The sequence below is a fragment of the Notolabrus celidotus genome, chromosome 22, assembly GCF_009762535.1.
Source record: "Notolabrus celidotus isolate fNotCel1 chromosome 22, fNotCel1.pri, whole genome shotgun sequence".
NCBI lineage: Eukaryota > Metazoa > Chordata > Actinopteri > Labriformes > Labridae > Notolabrus > Notolabrus celidotus.
Genome location: NC_048293.1, coordinates 17,025,187 through 17,042,667, shown reverse-complemented (window position 1 = coordinate 17,042,667; position 17,481 = coordinate 17,025,187). Strand labels below are relative to the sequence as shown.

The window sequence follows — 17,481 nt, the reverse complement described above, 5'->3', positions numbered from 1 at the left end:
ATGACTAGGGAACCAGGGAACTAGTGTACAAAAGAACTCGGGAATGAGTAAATCAAGTAAAAAAGCAAACTAGCGAACTGATGAGCTAGGGAACTAGTGAACTAGGATACAAGTGGACTAGTGAACAAAGTGGAATAATTCAACCAGTTAACGAAGGAACAAGGAAATGAGGGCACCAGGGAATGAGCATGTGAATGAATGAGTAATTAGGGAACTAGGAAACAAGTGAATGTGTGGAGGTGGAAAAAAGTAACATGAGAACAAGGAAATGAGAGAAACTAAGAAACTGGGCAACAATTGAACAAGAGAATGAGGAAACTAGGGAACTAGGGTATGAGCAAACTAGGCAGCAAATGTTTGAACATCAAAAGCAGGCAACAACCTCATCTAAGGGTGCATTCAAGTACCCTGCAGTATGTCTCTGATCTGATCAGAGGACATAGTGAACATGGAGCCAGTCTGTCTTGTTAGGAATCATACACCTGTCTGTACGTGAGGCGTCATATGACTTTAGACCAACAGTGCAGGGCTGTCTGCTGCTTCTTGGTGTGCTCAGACCATTTTCACCTCAGATATCTCTTAAGTGATCTACACTTTACTCTTATTTGACAAGATCTTGCCCCAGAAACTCTCACCTGAGGAGATATTTACTGAAGATGAAACATTTTTCATTCAGAGGCACAGAGATATCATCAGGCAGAGTGAAATAACACTGTAATACTTTATTGATCTCTCTCTGCTTGCTCCCGCCTGAAAAGTCAGAGCTCAGATTCTGCTACAGAGAGGCTGCATCCGAGCTGACTGAGCATCAGAGCACTGGAGACTGAAACAGGGAACTCAGCAGAGTCAGAGTTCAGGCAGGTGTGCTCAAGGGCATGGGGGGGGGGCAACAAGTGAGAACACCCTGCGACTGGTAAGGTGATCAACATTTGAAGAAATGGGCGCAAAATTAAGAACAAATCCGAAGTAGCATGCCAAATTAAGAAAGGGAAAAATTACACTGATGGAAACATAGTGTAAACGAAAAAAAATTGCAGCAGAGGGTCAAAAAAGAGCATTTACAGCAAACAGAAACACATTACAAATATTAAAGAAAAGTGCTGCAAGCTGCCGAAACAAAAGCATCATCAGCACAAATTAATTTATAACAAATCAACACATCTGGATGAAGTCTACTCAATCATAAAACTGTGCTGAATCGTAACCCTAAAAAACTTTGTATTGTATTTGTATTGTATTTGGACAGCCCCAACAGTTCGACCGGAGCACTCTCGGCCCTCTCGCAGCAAATGTTCACTTCTCTGTAAAGAGCCTTGGAGTTCACTTTGACAGTGCCTTCAAATTTAGGAAACAAATCTCTTCTGTGGTTCAGTCCAGCTTCTTCCAGCTGAGACTCATAGCGAAGGTGAAGGCATATCTCCCTCCTAAGGATCTAGAGAGAGTTGTACATGCCTTTATTACGGCTAGGCTTGATTATTGTAATTCTTTGTATGTCGGCTTAGACATGGCGTCTATTCAGCGCCTGCAGCTTGTACAGAATGCGGCAGCTCGCCTCCTGACTGGCAGGAAAAAGAGGGAGCACATCACACCTGTGCTGCGTGCTCTCCACTGGCTCCCAGTCCGTCACAGGATTGATTTTAAAGTTGCACTTTTAACATACAAGGCCCTAAATGGATTGGCACCATCCTACTTGGCTGATCTTCTCCATGCTCACAACCCAACCCGAGCACTGAGGTCAACAAACCAGCTGCTCCTGGATGTGCCTAAAAGTCGCCTTAAAACCCGGGGAGACCGAGCCTTTGCAGCAGCGGCCCCCAAGCTCTGGAATGGCTTGCCACTCCAATTAAGATCGGCCCCAACTGTTGAATGTTTTAAATCTTTGTTGAAGACCCATCTCTTCTCTTTGGCCTTCTACTCGTGAAGAGGACATTAATATCCTGTTATGTTGTTGTTTATTGTTGTCTTCATGTAATTTTTACTTTTTACCTTGTAAAGCACTTTGGCCAACACTGGTTGTTTTAAATGTGCTATACAAATAAAGTTGACTTGACTTGACTAAAAAACTTGACTAGAAGAGCTTATGAATGGAAGGCCTATTGTCAATTGTCATCTTGACAATGCAGTAAGAGAGGAAGTACTGTTCTGACTTTAAAGAAAATGTTTTAGATGTAGTGTTTAAAAAGTTATGCCAACTTAATTTCATCCACCAGTGATTGGACATGTCTTCTTATGAAGCCTCCAGTTTGGTGTTTTTACTGTCACTATCTTGGTTTTAAGAGCCAGAACTGACCATGTTTGGAAAAAAGGATGGATACCAAACGAGTAAAAAAAATGAGTGGAATTTGCTGAAGAGATGCCTCAGACAGCCAGCTGCATATGAATCACTCTAAGTGAACACGCCCTTTGTGTTTTACTCTAACCTTCAAAAAGGAAAATTACAAAAACCCTACAGTCCTGCAGAGTGAGCATTTTGATCGTGTGCACACAAGTTAGTTTATACAGAGTTAATTCCACACAAGATCATAATCTTGTGCGCACTTGAAAATAACTTATTCTGCAAAGAAAATTATTCTGAACGCATAAAAAATACTTATTCCAACAGGATATTTAGTTGGTGCACGCAAGATAATAACTTCTTCCTACAAGATAGTTATGTGCTACACACAAGATAATAACTTGTTCCAGCAAGATGGTTATGTGCTACACACAAGATAATAACTTGTTCCAGCAAGATGGTTATGTGGTGCGCACAAGATAAAAACTTGGTCCAACAAGGTTTTGCGCACAAGATATAACTTGTTCTCACAAGATAATTATCTTCTGAGCGCAAGATAATGATTATAACCTTCAGGAGCTCCCTAGAAAATGAGCTTTAGTCCGCAACACTGCTTGTTAGTACCAGGCTGTAAATGTGTATGTCTGTTGCAAATCTTACAAGGGGATTAACTTTAAACTGTAAAAGACGTGGATGCAGTTTCAGTGACATCACCCACTGGTGTCTGGAGAAGCATCATGAAGCCAAGAACAAGTCTTCGCCATTTTTCAAATGCTGACTCAACCTAACTTTTGATCCATCTGGGAGCAGGTGAATTGGTAGAGTTGAGACAGGACTTTCCTACTTTGACATTGGATGTAAGGGAATTTCAGATTTGTTCCCTCTGAAGCTTCGTCCTAGGATTAACTCTCCTCTGATGCCAGCCTTTGAAAGTGGCCATTCAAAGAACTGCAGTTTTTGGCACTTCAACCTTCTTTGTTACATCTCTAGAGTTTGCCGTTTGTTCCAGTGTAATTATCCGAACAGTATACACGTAAACAAGTGAAGTCGTTCAGTAGGAATCATTCCTTGGCAACATTTCAGCAATCTGTTGTCATACAACAGTCTGAATACTGTGTTGACCAAGTTGTTCTACAGAGTGTTGGAAAGAGAGGAATTTGTGTCATACATGGCTGGCAGCAACTGTGTGGGAAGTATCTGGTTTGTTTGCATGACAACAACCTTTTGTTTTGAGTTAATAAGGACGGGATATTAACTACAACTAAACTGCTTTTAGTAATATGACAATCAAAGTCAGTCTCATTCACTCAACATGTAGGGAAAGATCGTTCCAGTGATATTGATTTTTAAACATTGGAGACATCAGTGGTGTAAAAGTAGGTGAAAGTCAATATTCGTAGAGTCACTGAATCAGCAAAAGCACATTAGGAAGGCAAGCTCAAGTTTGCTGCTACACAACAGAACAGGTAGTGAGCTGTTATTTGTCAGCTCCAACGTGTAGCCTACAGATGTAGAGATGACAGTTCAGCACCAAAGAGCAGATACAGGACAGGAAGTGTAATTATCTGCTGCTACTGTTCCTCTTCAAAGAGACGGGGCAGGATGCCAGACAGCCTGACTGGCAAAGAGAGCGAGGATGGGGAGAGAGAAATAAAGACAAGGGAGCCAGATGAAGAGAGAAAGCGATGAAGACAGAATTTAAAAAGATCGAAGAGAGGAGTGAGGAAGAGGAGTGGGAATCTCGCACTTCAGCTTTCACTGAGAGGGAGAAAAGTCAAACTAAGTAGAAATCAGTGGGACCATTTTTCACATCCTCAGTCTTGCTTTTCTTTGCTTGACAGCTCCTCAGGGATACAGACGTTTGACACGGACTTTCTGAGAGAGCGAGGGAGAAGAGAAATTAGGAGAAAGTGTGAGAGACATCGACTGAAGGGTGGAAGGGGGGAGGAAGGGGGAGGTAAAAAGACAAGAGAGTGATGGATTGAGATAGCACAGAGAATGGAGACAGAGAGAGATTGTCATCATCATCGTGAACAATGACTCTCTGATAGAAGAGGCCTGTCGCTGGATTTTCTACCCAACTGAGAGGGAGGGAGCGAGGACCGGAGGGAGGGGTGGGGGGGCACCCGTCTGCCCACCTGCCAGTGCCTCAGTCATGCTTTTAAGCATCTGCCAAGCTGAAGGACGCTTGGTGCCATGTGCTTTTCACTGAAGGAGCCTGACGTTTGTCACTCACAGTGAGGGCTTCTGTTCTGTCCGGCCTCAGACAAACAAGGTTTAATGTCCTCCCTACATACAAACACACATTTACACACACAGACACACGCCATGTAAACAATCTAGTGTGTGTGAGAACAGAGCGAGACCCCCGCTCTGAGAGCTCCACATCCACTGCAGCTGTGGGCCGCCCGACAGCTGACGCCGGGGCCGCGGGTCTCTGCTCTCTTTTTGCTTCTTCCCCCTCTGACCCCGCCTCCTCTTCTTCTATGTTTCCATGAAACAGACCTGTAATTTTCACAGCTGTGTCTCAGGCATCGTGCCAGGGTGAGTCAGGGAAAGAGAGACAGAGAGAGAGAGAGAGACAGAGAGAGAGAGAGAGAAAGTGAGAGAGAGAGAGAGAGAGAAGGCTTGTCTAATGGCTTTTAGAGGAGTGCAGGCTTCAGCACAGCCTCACTTATCCAGAGACACTCAAGATTCAAACCAGAGAAAACTCAAACAACCAAACAAGATTAAGATCCGACTACAAAACTGATAAGCATCGTAAAAAGAGGACTTTTTGAAGGGTTATGAAACAGTGAATTCAATGTTCATGCCTCTATATTAGGGCTGCACAATGCTACTACAACTACTACTACAAAAAAAGACATTTTGATAGCTTTTTTTGTGACAAGGAAAAATGTAAGATATAACAGAGACATGTAGCATCTTTTTGTGTTAATGTGTACAGTTGACAACTTACAGTCTCTTTTCAGCTAACAGAACAAACCCTGTTCCCACTGATACCATACTTATTTGTCCGTCTGACAGAGAAAAGGGAAAGTCAAATAAAGAGAGAAGAGTGGAGCAACACATTTCTTAACAGCTTGTGTGACTACAACATCACCCGTGTGTAAAATATTCAAATGTATATTAGTCAGCTTTAACATTGCATGTTAAGGCTGCTGGATTATACCATAAATTATAATCTTGTACTGATGCATCAAATGTATTTACAGAAATGCAAACTCTTTAAAGCTTAGACCTTCTGAACACTTTGAAAAACATAACTGAATGAAGATAATGAAGTGAAAAAAATGTATTACCATTTCTTTTTACCAAAGCATGGCTGTCTATCTAACTGAATGATATCAATTAAAATATGTAATAAAACTGAAACAGCGTCAATTCATTACTCCACTTTAAGAGCTTGAGTTTAATTTTGATGATAATACTCACTAAATTAATTGCCATGGTTTAATTGTAGTCGAGTTTCTTTTACACTGTGTTATTAAAAACTGAAGGATCTGAGCTTTTCCATCACTAACATTTTAACACAGGGTGCAGATCTAACGTATCATTCTATCTTTTCAAGCCTTCATTGTTAAGATTAATGGATGTATTTTTTATGATACAGACTCACTGTTTAGTCTGGCTTTCGTAAGCTTGTTTGATCGCTACAGCCCCTCTCTTGTCATGCTCAAGGCTGATTTATACTTCTGCGTCTCCCCTACGCAGCAGGGGCTGACGCGGACATGAGCCCCACATACTTGTGCGTCGATGTGTCCGTGTCGCGCAGCAATTCTCCTCCGAAACGCCTGAGGGCAGTGCGGTCTCTCTGATAGCCGGTCACCTGCTTCCGGTCCTGCTACGATCTCTGTTTACTTTTCCACATCGATTCAGAGCGTGTTATGTTAATCTACAGCTGATACATGTTGCTGTTTATCATACAGACATGATTACATGAAGAAGAGAGAGGAGGAGATGAACTACACGGCCGATGTGTGGCCGATGTCCGGGATCCCGGCAGTGCTGTGAATGCGGGAAAGACAAAGCCGTCGAGCGGACCAATCACAGAGCTTGCGGTCCGCGTCGGCTCTACGCGTAGTTACATTTTGGAAGAGGTGCACGTCAGCTACGTGCGTAGGCCTCTGCGTAGGTACGGGAGCTACGCGGACCTACGGCATAGGCTACGCCGTCGATTCGACGCAGAAGTATAAATCAGCCTTAACGCCTCGTTTACACTTAGGCTAGCCATACACTAGGAAACTGTAGGCTCAATTTATGCCAGATTTGCAATTGCAATGATCGCGACCTGATTCTGGGGTTGTCGTAACTGATTATTTGTCCAAATCAACCTCCAGTGAGTCATGTCAATATGACTCTTTTACTGCTCCTGAATCCGAAATATCAAACATTTTTGATATTTACAATCCAAGGTCAGTCTGCCTCTGAAGGAATACCGGCAATAAGAAACAGGAGAAGCAGAGGGGGAGGAGTCACCAACTGGATGTTGTGTGTTTCCAACGAACGTAAACACAACTATACAGAGAGCCAGGGTAGTATTGAAACCATAGACTGTATAAATAATGTTCGTTGTATCCGTGACGTCACCCAAGCTGTTTTGAGGCCAATCGTTGGCGGCAGCCATATTGGAAATGTTGAACTCAACAGAACTGCTGTCAAGCGAGTGTGGCCTAAAGAGGCGGCATTTGAGCCTCCTAGCCAACAGCTACAGTGTTCCTGCCTGTCAATCAAGTCAGCTGTGCCTCTCGTAATGGAAAACTTGTAATCTTAATATCTTCGAAATTGCGGTGTTATGAAAAAATCCATCCCCCGTACAGCGTGTGCCAATCAAGAAATGAGCTATCCAGACTACACTCGTCTGGACACTCAACTGCAGTTTTTAACACTTTCGCAGTGGCTTCAAGCAGCCGAAGGTTGCCGCTTGATTGAAACATAAGACCAGCTTGTGGAATTATTCAGCCACTCTTCCCCTTCATTTTTTGTTAGCTGATGACATCAATCGTCCTCCATGTTTGTTTGTTTGTCCTCTGAAGTCACGTTTGATCTCACAAGTTTCTGTGAGATCTCTTGTCTGTGGAATCACCACTATCAAAATATACCACAGACATCAAGTGTGTGGTCTAGCTTTCTTATGGAAATGTCTAGTGTGTGTTCAGACAGAGAATTGTGTCCACGTGTCTGTGGTCTCCCTCTGTTTAAAAATCAGTGCAGATATAAAAAGTCGTCCAGTGTGTGGCCAGTTTTAGTAGAAACGTGGCATCACTCTGTTCCACACACACACACACACACACACACACCTGTCTCCTCCTGCTCGCCTCCTTTCTCTCCTCTCTCCATCTGTGGCTACATGATGGTTGAATGCTCCACAACGTGATACCACAACTTCTTCACACTCCCATTTTTATTGTGTGTTGATCTAGGCTCTTGGTGATTCAATTAAAGGGAGAGCTGTTAAGGGGAGGGGCAGAGCACATGACCTGCCATAAAGAATAAAGGGAGGGTGCGCTCTATTCACCACCTGGGACAGAACGAGCGCAACACGACATGAGGTACAGTAATTGCCATAATCATGAATGGAATTGAAATTTGGCCGTGTTCCTTCTGCAGGTGTAGCTGCTGTGAGTAAACATTGGCATGTGACAAGTCTGCTCCTCAATGTACCTGCCCACATCTGCAAATGCTGGGGCTGCACTGATTCAATATCAGACAGACTTTTCTAGTAACTTAATCAAGGAAGATGAGAAGGCTTTACATTGCGTGAAGTACTGAAAAAGTGACAAGTTGAAAGTTTTTCACACTGCACGTCCTGTGAAATGACTATGGCACGTGTTAGCATTGCAACTACAACAGTTAACACTTGACCAACAAAAACAAACAAGACAGGAATATGATCATTTCCACAGGGCAGGTGTACGACAGACAGTAGTGATAAGTATGTTTGACTGATAGAAAGAAGCATGAGATGAGACAACATGATTTATGCAGTAGGGATGGGCAATGTTTTTAAAATATTCAAATATTCGTTCACTTTGTACTGTCACTTTTCCTCGTTTTACCTGGTTGTAATACGGTATTCCCACCAGACGGTGGCTATAGAGCGTCTTAAAGCTGTTTGCTAACTGCATTAAGTAACACAAGAAGAAGAATGCTAACTGTATTAAATAGCAAAAGAAGAAAACTTTAGCTACAGTTACTGCGATTTTCTCCGTTTCTGAATCCTCCACCACTACACATATTTCCAGAGACTGAGCATGGCTGTAAAATGTAAACATACCTGCCACGCAGCATCACAGAAACACAGACATAAGGATCGAGACAGACGCTGGCACCTCGTCATGCTGCTGGTTAACGCAACTGCCACACAAACGGGACGTTAATGGGACAGGTGTGTGTGTGTGTGTGTGTGTGTGTGTGTGTGTGTGTGTGTGTGTGTGTGTGTGTGCGTGTGTGTGGGCTGATTATTTGAATAATCGTCAAATAGATGGCAATGATTATCGAATAGTTTTTGGCTCGAAATGCGCATCCCTATTATGCATGCACAGGAACAATCAGCAGAGTTAACAGGTACCACTTTGTCCACAGGGGGCGCTGAAATCAACACAAACTTAAAGTCACTCACTAGAGCTTCAAAGTACAACCTTTTAAAGTTGTTATCTGACACCTACCCCGCAACAGCTTTAATGATAAGATATAAATGATCATATCGCTGATGGTCTTGTGGCAGCAGTAGCTCAGTACATAGGGACTTGGCTTTGGAACTGGGACTTGGCTTGGGATCCGGATGGTCACCGGTTCAAGTCCCAGTATGGACAAAGTTTGGCATGTGGACTGGTGGCTGGAGAGGTGCTGGTAAACTTGCCTGGGCACTGCCTATGTTCCCTTGAGCAAGGCACCGAACCCCCAACTGCTCGGGGTGCGCTGGTTGATGGCAGCACCCTCACTCTGACATCTCTCCCTAAGTGCATGTCCATAGCATGTTTGTGCAGAAATTGTATGTATATATCAAACTATGTGTGTAGCATGATAAAAAATAGTATGAGTGGAAAAATTGAATTTCTCCCATGGGGATTAATAAAGTATGTTTCTTTCTTCTTGTTGTTTGCTTCAGTAGGTCATTAAGAGACATCAGTATTTATTTCAGTCTGCTTTATCACTGACTAAAAACTCCTCATAGGAGCTTTAACAATGTCAGAGGCCTTACTCAGTTACATAACTCAGATATACAACTGTGAGTAAGTGCACCCATAGAGAGGGTAAATTGCAAAAAATAAAATCTACTTTCACACAACTAAGTGTTTCAATGAGCTGAGATTCATGTTCACAACAGATAGTATGAGACTGTCTGTCCTTGCCTTCTTTCCTCCTCCAGCTAGCATTTGTATTGTTCCACCATTACCCCTGTTGGACATCTTTTTAGCAATGTCGCCATAATCCCAGATCCCCAGTAAGGCTGGATTAGGTTGAATTACAAGGGATATCTAGGTGGAGGCTCCACAACTCTCCAGGGTCAGGATTAAGTGTTGATACTCTGGGATTTAATTGTTTTTGGGCAAATTTTAAAGACACATGCAATAAAGGAGTCTGGCTGAGGATCCTGCTTCATGTGGTGTTAGAAAATCCACATGATGTGTAATCCTAACTCCAAGACAGGCATTCAACAGCATCAGTTAAAGGTCAAAAGTGAGGGGAAACTTGATTTAAATCAAATATGCACATTTTAAGAGAGAACTACATGAAAACATTAAGAGCCTGAGTGCTTGATTTAAACCCGGAGTAGTCCCAATTTGTCTCTCTCTGCTTGAATCACAACAACAAGGTATTTTGACTTGTATGTGGCCTGAGAGGCTCTTTTTCTGTTTTGTGCCTGTATGTTGCATAATCCATGAATGTGGGAATGGGAGGAATGGGGGGTCTGTCAGGGGCCCCAGCAGTTTGTTTTTGCCTCTGGGCCCCTCAGCAGGTTAATCCAGCCTCAATCTCAGTGCAGATCTTGTTATGAATTATGTCACAACCAACTGAAAAGATAGCTACAGGCTCAAGTTGTAATAATCCTGAATTATTCTTGGACTATTCAAAAGGATCCTCCGAGCAGCCACGTTTATATTCAGTGTGTGTCTGTCAGGAGCTCAGTGAACGACAGTAACAGGTTAAAAAGTAAAAGGTAGCTCGTGCTGAATGGCATCCAAAACAATCAAGCCTGCCGCGCTGCCCGAGTTCCTGATAGATAAGATTTGACGTCCCCCTGTGTGGCACAACAGCGTGACTAAGAGAGTGATTTGGAATAAAAGGGATGTGTGTGTGTCAGTGTACAAGGCGGGACGCTGTTGTCACTTTGAGAAAATATTTTCCTGTAATAAAACTGATTGGCATGCTTTTAATTTGCAAGATAGAGTGGGTGAAATCTTTATTTCATTATTTATTGACATCAATCGAAACATCCAACTCTTATGTACGCATATATCACAACCTGGGACAAAACCATATTCATTGCAGCACCTTTGCCCTCCATTGCTCAGTTATATATATATTTACATCCACAGACACATCATTATTTATAGTGTGTGTGTACACAAACCCAGACAATAAAGCTGATTCTGATATGACCGGCTATAACTCACATCCGGAATGGGAATCACTGGGTGACTCACAATACATATTACATGACCCATGACAAGACACCACCAGAGATCAGGAACCATTGTTCATGTATAGATTGAAAAATATATAAAATTGACTATCCTGATGTTTCTTAGAACTCTAGAAAAAAAACATGGGCAACAATTAAACAAGAGCTCAAGGATAACATGCATTTCACTTCTAAATGATGTTCTTAAAGCTATGGTAGGGAGTTTTTTTTGTGTACAAAAAAAGAGTGAAATTACAAAGATTTTCATTTTTACTGTAAATACATACTGGTCCTGAGTATTGGTTATCAATATTGGGATCTACTGATAATCAGTATCAGTACCAGCCCAGAAAACCAAGATCATTGTGATGCAGCCTCCCCAAAAACATTTTGAAGCTCTGGATTCAACTGAGAACTGTAAAGACAAACCTTCACACTGATGAACACTGTTTTCTAACATATCAATCTAAAAAATCCACACTCTTACTTTTTTAAGTTTCCACCTTTCTGATCAAACGTCGCACCGAACGGCCCATGTGGGAGCAAATTTATGTACACTCACAAAATAGCATCTGTTCTTTAGAGATGAGCTCAATTCAGTATCATAAGTTATAAACCCAAATATTTGTATTTAGGTGTGTTTTTCTGTTCACAATCTGAAAAGAAGCCAACTCTATTCTTGCTCTATCTGCTAACTCTGTTTCTTTTAAATCCTATCCCCAGATGCCCTTGTTTTCTCTCTGAGCACATGTGTCCGGTATCTGAGTAAGAAGTAGGTGTCTCCTGGGGGAGGAAAGTGTGTTTTAGGTGACAGGAGGCACTTCCTCCTCCCCCTCCTCCTCCTCCTCCTCCTCCACTTTCCTCCTCCTCCTCCTCCCCCCTCTACGTCCACAACAGGATACTTCTTCAGACATAATGGGATTATGTGCGGGATTGATATCCAGCTTTATGGCTCACGTGTGGGCACTGCACCTCTGTTCGACATGCTGCTATGACGGGCCTGTCAGAGTCGGTTGTGGAGAACAGGCTGGACACAAATCTACGCCGACCTCCAGAACTGAAGCTCTATTGTCAGGCTTTCTCTGTGCACAAGAGGCTTTACAAACACCATTATACTGAAGAACTCACTGGGTGACTTGTTCGTCATGCGTTATCACACTGATGTCACGTCAAAGCCTGTTCGGTTCAATGGGCCTCACAGCAGAGATAATCAGCCTTTCAAAAATAAAAAACCTCAAACTCACAATTCTCTCTTTTCAGGAATAAACTGATGATTATTTCCTTGATTCAACGATTAATCATGAATGTCATAAAAGGTGAAAAATGTCCTTAAAAAGTCGCAACTTAAAAGATGAAAATGCCTGATTTGTCCAAATAACAGGTGTAGAAGAAGAAAACTTTTACACTCCAGTTCTGGTGCTTTCACTAAGTTACTCTGTCTGCTGAGTCAGGAGCTCCCCAGGTTTGAGCGAAAAGAGGAAAAGAAGGAACAAGAGCTTACAGATTGTGTTACATAATTACAGTCTAAAGCTGTTGAAATGAAAAAGAGGTTCCTGCAAAAGGGGGCAACCCCACATCTTATGTATCTCACCTCAGGACATCAGAGATATTGAAAAGGATCCTCATCAGTAAAGAAAACAGGAGCTTACGCTGCTCTCCTTAGACCACTTTCTCTTCATTTTTCCTCAGCTGGCACTGGATGTCAAACAGACGTTCAAGTTTGGGTAAAAATGGAAATCGAACAGGGACTTCACATAAACCACCAACATGGTAGAAAGTCTTTCCTTTTAAATCTTAATTGGAAGTCCATTAAAGCTAAATGTTGGGTTGATATGGAGCTCCATTAGTGGACAAATGTTAACCAAAACCCAACTTTAGGTCCACATCCCAATGTCCACCCTGAACCCTCATTGACCGACATGACGTCAAGCGTGCAGTGTGTGAGTCCCTGAGAGCTCGAGGGGGTCTACGAGTGAAGAATGGAGCACACTATCATGGCATCACACGTTGCCTGGAAACAAGGTGCGCCATCAGATAGTAACAAAGAAAGCCAGTTTGTATTTATGTCTTACAGCACAGTGTTTCTATATTTAACCAACTGACACAAGTCAAAAGGAGAAATCTTTTATGAATATTGAACTGATAAACATAAAACAACTCTCTAAATGTGGAATAAACAACAACAAAAGAAACAAAAGTACATGTAGTAACTTACAAATAAACCTGTTCATGATTGCTCTGTGACTTTTTAATACTTCTGCAATTTATTAACATTTGATTACATTTGAGAGGGCCTGGATGATCACTTCCTTCATGTCACCAAGATCACAATAAATACTGGGTGAGACGCTCAATTAGTCTGCAGTAATGAAAACTCATGGCAAGTGTTTAAGCTTGCATTATAAAGTCTGCATCATGTACGCACTTGGTTATGCAGCAGTGGGATGCCAGTCAACACACAAGCGCTTACCCTGAATGCAGCTTAAAGACAGTGAGTAAGCGTGAGTGTGGAGTTGGGGATTGTGTTGTTGACCGTTAACGTTGATGGAAAGTGGATATCTGTCAAAATCCAGACATTGATCATCAATGTTGGAAAGACTTTTAATTTAGTTGAAAACATGAAAATGTTTCCGAAACCAATCCGTAACAAAACTTACTTTTAACACATTGCTCTCTTGTATTGTCCACACACCTCTTTACTCTCCTCTGTGCTGTTTAACACGCCAGTCACCAAACATCTTCCCCAGCGTGAAATCATCCACAGACTGAGCATGCCTCTGCAGAATCATTTCAGTTCAGTCACACAACCATACAACTCACTTCCCTGCATAGAGGAACTTTACATTCAAACTCTTACCACAGTTTAACCTCAAAGTCTGAATGAAGAGGGGAACTTGTCCTCCAATACGTGACACATGACGAATCCTGTTCCTGTACAGCTTGTACTTCAGTAACTTTAAGAGATAACTGTGGGATTATTTCACATCAGGATTGGCTTTGAAAACTCTCCCCTTTAGATCCAAGATCTAAATAAAACCCTCGCCTTACGTCTGTCACTGAAGAAGACAGAGACTTTTCTACCTTGGATTTATTGAAAGTAGTATTATACAAGCAATAAGTCTCATGATTGCTTTACACTTTATTGTTGCACAATTGTAACTGGGTAATTCATAAAAATGAGCATTTAAATCTTACATAAAGTCGACAGAGTGATAATTGAAATAATTGTGGATGACTACATGAACTGTGTAAATTGTCTCTCAGTTTATGCTCATTGTAGGTGTGTTTATAGACTTACTGAGCTTGAAAATCACTGAAGCTAAATGATGAGGGTGTGGGAGAAGTTCTTGAGAAGAGTTAAGCAGCATGAAACTGAAACTCTTCATTGAAGGAGAAGCACATGAGAGTGTATGTAAAGTCGATATGCAGAACATATTTGGGATTTTATCATAAAAAAACAGAAAAATCTACATTTTAAGAGTTTAGCAGTGAATTTAAAGTCTCATTACTAACTGGGGTAAGACTGGTCCCTAATGCTTGTTCTGTTTTGTTTGGTGTGCTTCCACCTCTGTCTATTCTTTCTCCAGCCAAGAAGGGCATGTTAGCCTTTACGACTTTGTTGGCCAGAAGGCTGATATTGTTGAATTGGAAGTCCTCTGACCCACCTGCCCATTTGAGCTGGATTAAGAGTGTACTTTATTTTCTCAAACTTGAAAAGATTAGGCTGACCCTGAGTGGCAAAGCTCATATCTTCAAAAAAAAATCTGGGATCCTTTTTTATCTCATGTCGATACCTCAGCTTGCTGTATGTCTTTAGATTGAGCATCACCATGGAGTGTCTTACTATGTTTAGATTATTGCTTTCATCTGTTTATTTTTATTAGACTTGCTTTTTGTCTTATGTTCTCCATTCTTGGAGTTCTATGTAGTTAATCTGGAGGGTGTATGTGTCGGGTGGGGGGGTTATTTGTTGTCTTGTATTTCGTATTTGACCCAGCACTTGGTACTTTGGTCATTATTGTGGTGAGGTTAATTGTTGATGAAGATAATGGAAGGTCTTAAATGGTTTGGTTGCTTCATTGTAGATGTTCCTTATTTTATTATTATTATTATTATAACAAAAAAAATAAGAATCCTTACTTACTTTTGTGGATTGCCTTTACACTGCTTGGCAGTACCTGCACCCTAATTGACTTGAAGTACTTTGTTACTCTTACTGATCTTGTTTCCTCTCGTCTAGATCTTTGCTTGTGTTGTTCTTGTTCTCGTATGTACGTCGCTTTGGATAAAAGCGTCTGCTAAATGACATTGTAACATTGTATGTCGTCTGTGTTGTTTCTTTGTTCAAAAAAAAGGGAAATGTACCAACCTCTAATTTTGGATGTGATTGTTTTTCTATGTGAAAATCAATAAACAAAGTTTAAAAAGTCTCATTGCTTCAGAAAGCACTACATGAACTCTTCATGTATCATCCAAACCTGATGTAGGTTACCATTCAGTAAAGTCAAAGACGAATCAGCTCATCATTCAACTCTAGTCCTAAAAAAAACAGTCAGAGAAACACCAGCAGGACCTTTTAGTGTCTCTCTCAGTTACAGGCCAAAGATTACACCAGCTCTGTACAGTAGCATAACACATCTTCTCGTGTCTTTCACTGTAGCAGTAATCCCACAAACTCTAACTCCGCAGCAGAGTCGAGCCTCCAAACTTGACTCTCTGGAGCTTGTGCGACATTTTCAGCGAACCCGAGCGCGACTCCAAAGCGAGCCTCTGCTGTTTACACGACATTAAAAGGATTGAGCCACCTGCACGAGAGAGAATGAGATGTGCAAAAGTTTCCCCAGCAAACGGAGGGATCTGTAGAAAGACACATTACGTGCCAAACAGCGAGCCCAGCTCTCATCGCTCCTGCCTGCTCGCTTTCACACTTTCAGTTTAGAACCAGACTTGATAAGAGCTGTTGTCACTTACCGCTTTGGTAGGCTGTTAAATAACTCCGCTTAGGTCTTCTTTAAAGAGAGAAAGATCACTTCCACAGGGCGAGAGAGAGATGCGTCAGGTGTAGGAAGAAAACGGAGCGGAGGACGACTCATGCTGGAAGCTCCTTTTCGTTAAACTCCAAACTGTGCCTGACGCGTAAAAATCACAATCCAAACACACTTTCAAACACAATGCTGCTTTAAAGAGACCAATCGAGCAGTGTTGAAGATCCAACGAGCTCCTGCAAACTACAGCTCCACTCCAGCGTGTTTTTACATAACAGCATCATCCGCTTTTTATGTTGACGCATCATGTAGCGAAAACATGGAGTTTCTTAAAGGGCCACGGACGCGCAGTCCACATGTCACCGTCCCCCAGCAGCCCCTGCTGCGGCGGACAGATGGCTTTCACCTAGTTAATGTCTGTAAGCCCTGCTCCTTTTGACACTTGTATTAACCCTGGCAGGCAGTGAGGGAGTGAGGGGCTGAGTGAGTGAATGAAGGATCTGTGGCCTGGCAGCTCTGGCTCGTGTCCAAAACCTGCTCTGACATGTGACTGCACGGTGCCTCCTCGAGCTCTGATGTGGAGGACTGTGTTGTCCATTTAATGTGACTTTGTGCAAGTGGAATTTTGTAAAGTGGAAATTGGATTGTGAAATATCAGGTTTCTTGGTTCAAAAAAAAGGTGGCTGTCATCTGTAACTTGCTCTGGTTTCCCTTTTATTTATTTCCTCTCAGCTGTCTAACCTAAAATAAAACAATGAAGAAAGTGGCAGAAAATAAAGATCAAAAATAAAGTGGAGGGACATTATTAATTTCCACATGCTTAAACCAACTCTAGTCAGTCTATATCAGGGAGCTGCTGAAGCCTCACAACCATAGGCGTTTCTAGCCCATCTTTGGGGGAGCTGAAGCCCCTCTAAATTGAATCCCAGCACCCCTAAAATTTGAGTGTTTTTTTTTTTTTTTTCTGGATGCCCTTTTTAACAAGCTGGAAAAGTTTCAAAACCATACAGTACATGGTTGAAACGTAGTATTTTAACAACAAAAATACAGCAGCTCCACCACGTTTTACATGTTGTGCTTTGCATTTCAAATGAAAGTCCAAAAAATAACTCCAATGTCAATTTTGGTATTTTTGGTACTCACTATAGGGGGCTGGTTTACTCCAGAAACATGCATACTGTTTATGTATATGTTGAGGAGCTGCTGAATCAAAATTAGATGTAATTCCCCAGAAATTAGGGTTGCCATATGTTTCTTTTATGATTTCAATCCATTTCTCTTTTGCTGTGGCTCAGCATTTAAATAACCTTTATCAGATTTGATGGTTTAGTCACAGACATTCCCAAAAAGTGTTATACTTTTCTTTCACAAATTTGGGAATTAAATTGCATTAAAATGTACAAATCAGTGAAATGTATCTTGCCCGGCTCAGCACCTCTAAACATCCGATCCTAGAATCGCCCCTGCTTATAACTCAAGCAGGACTCTGAGGTCCTCTGATCAGGATTTATTGGCTGTGCCTCGTACCAGGTTAAAAACTAAAGGGGACTGTGATTTCCAGGTTGTTGGTCCTAAACTCTGGAACAGTTTTC

General features: G+C 41.9%; 1 protein-coding gene across 1 annotated transcript in view; it reads right to left on the bottom strand.

Annotated features, from left to right (window-relative positions):
- Positions 1–16,297, bottom strand: part of bahd1 (bromo adjacent homology domain containing 1) — a 41,625-nt gene extending 25,328 nt beyond the window's left edge. The window contains exon 1 of the mRNA XM_034674254.1: positions 15,876–16,297. The gene's annotated coding sequence lies outside the window, so the exon portion shown is untranslated. The remainder of the gene's footprint in view (positions 1–15,875) is intronic.
- Positions 16,298–17,481: the final 1,184 nt, after the last annotated feature.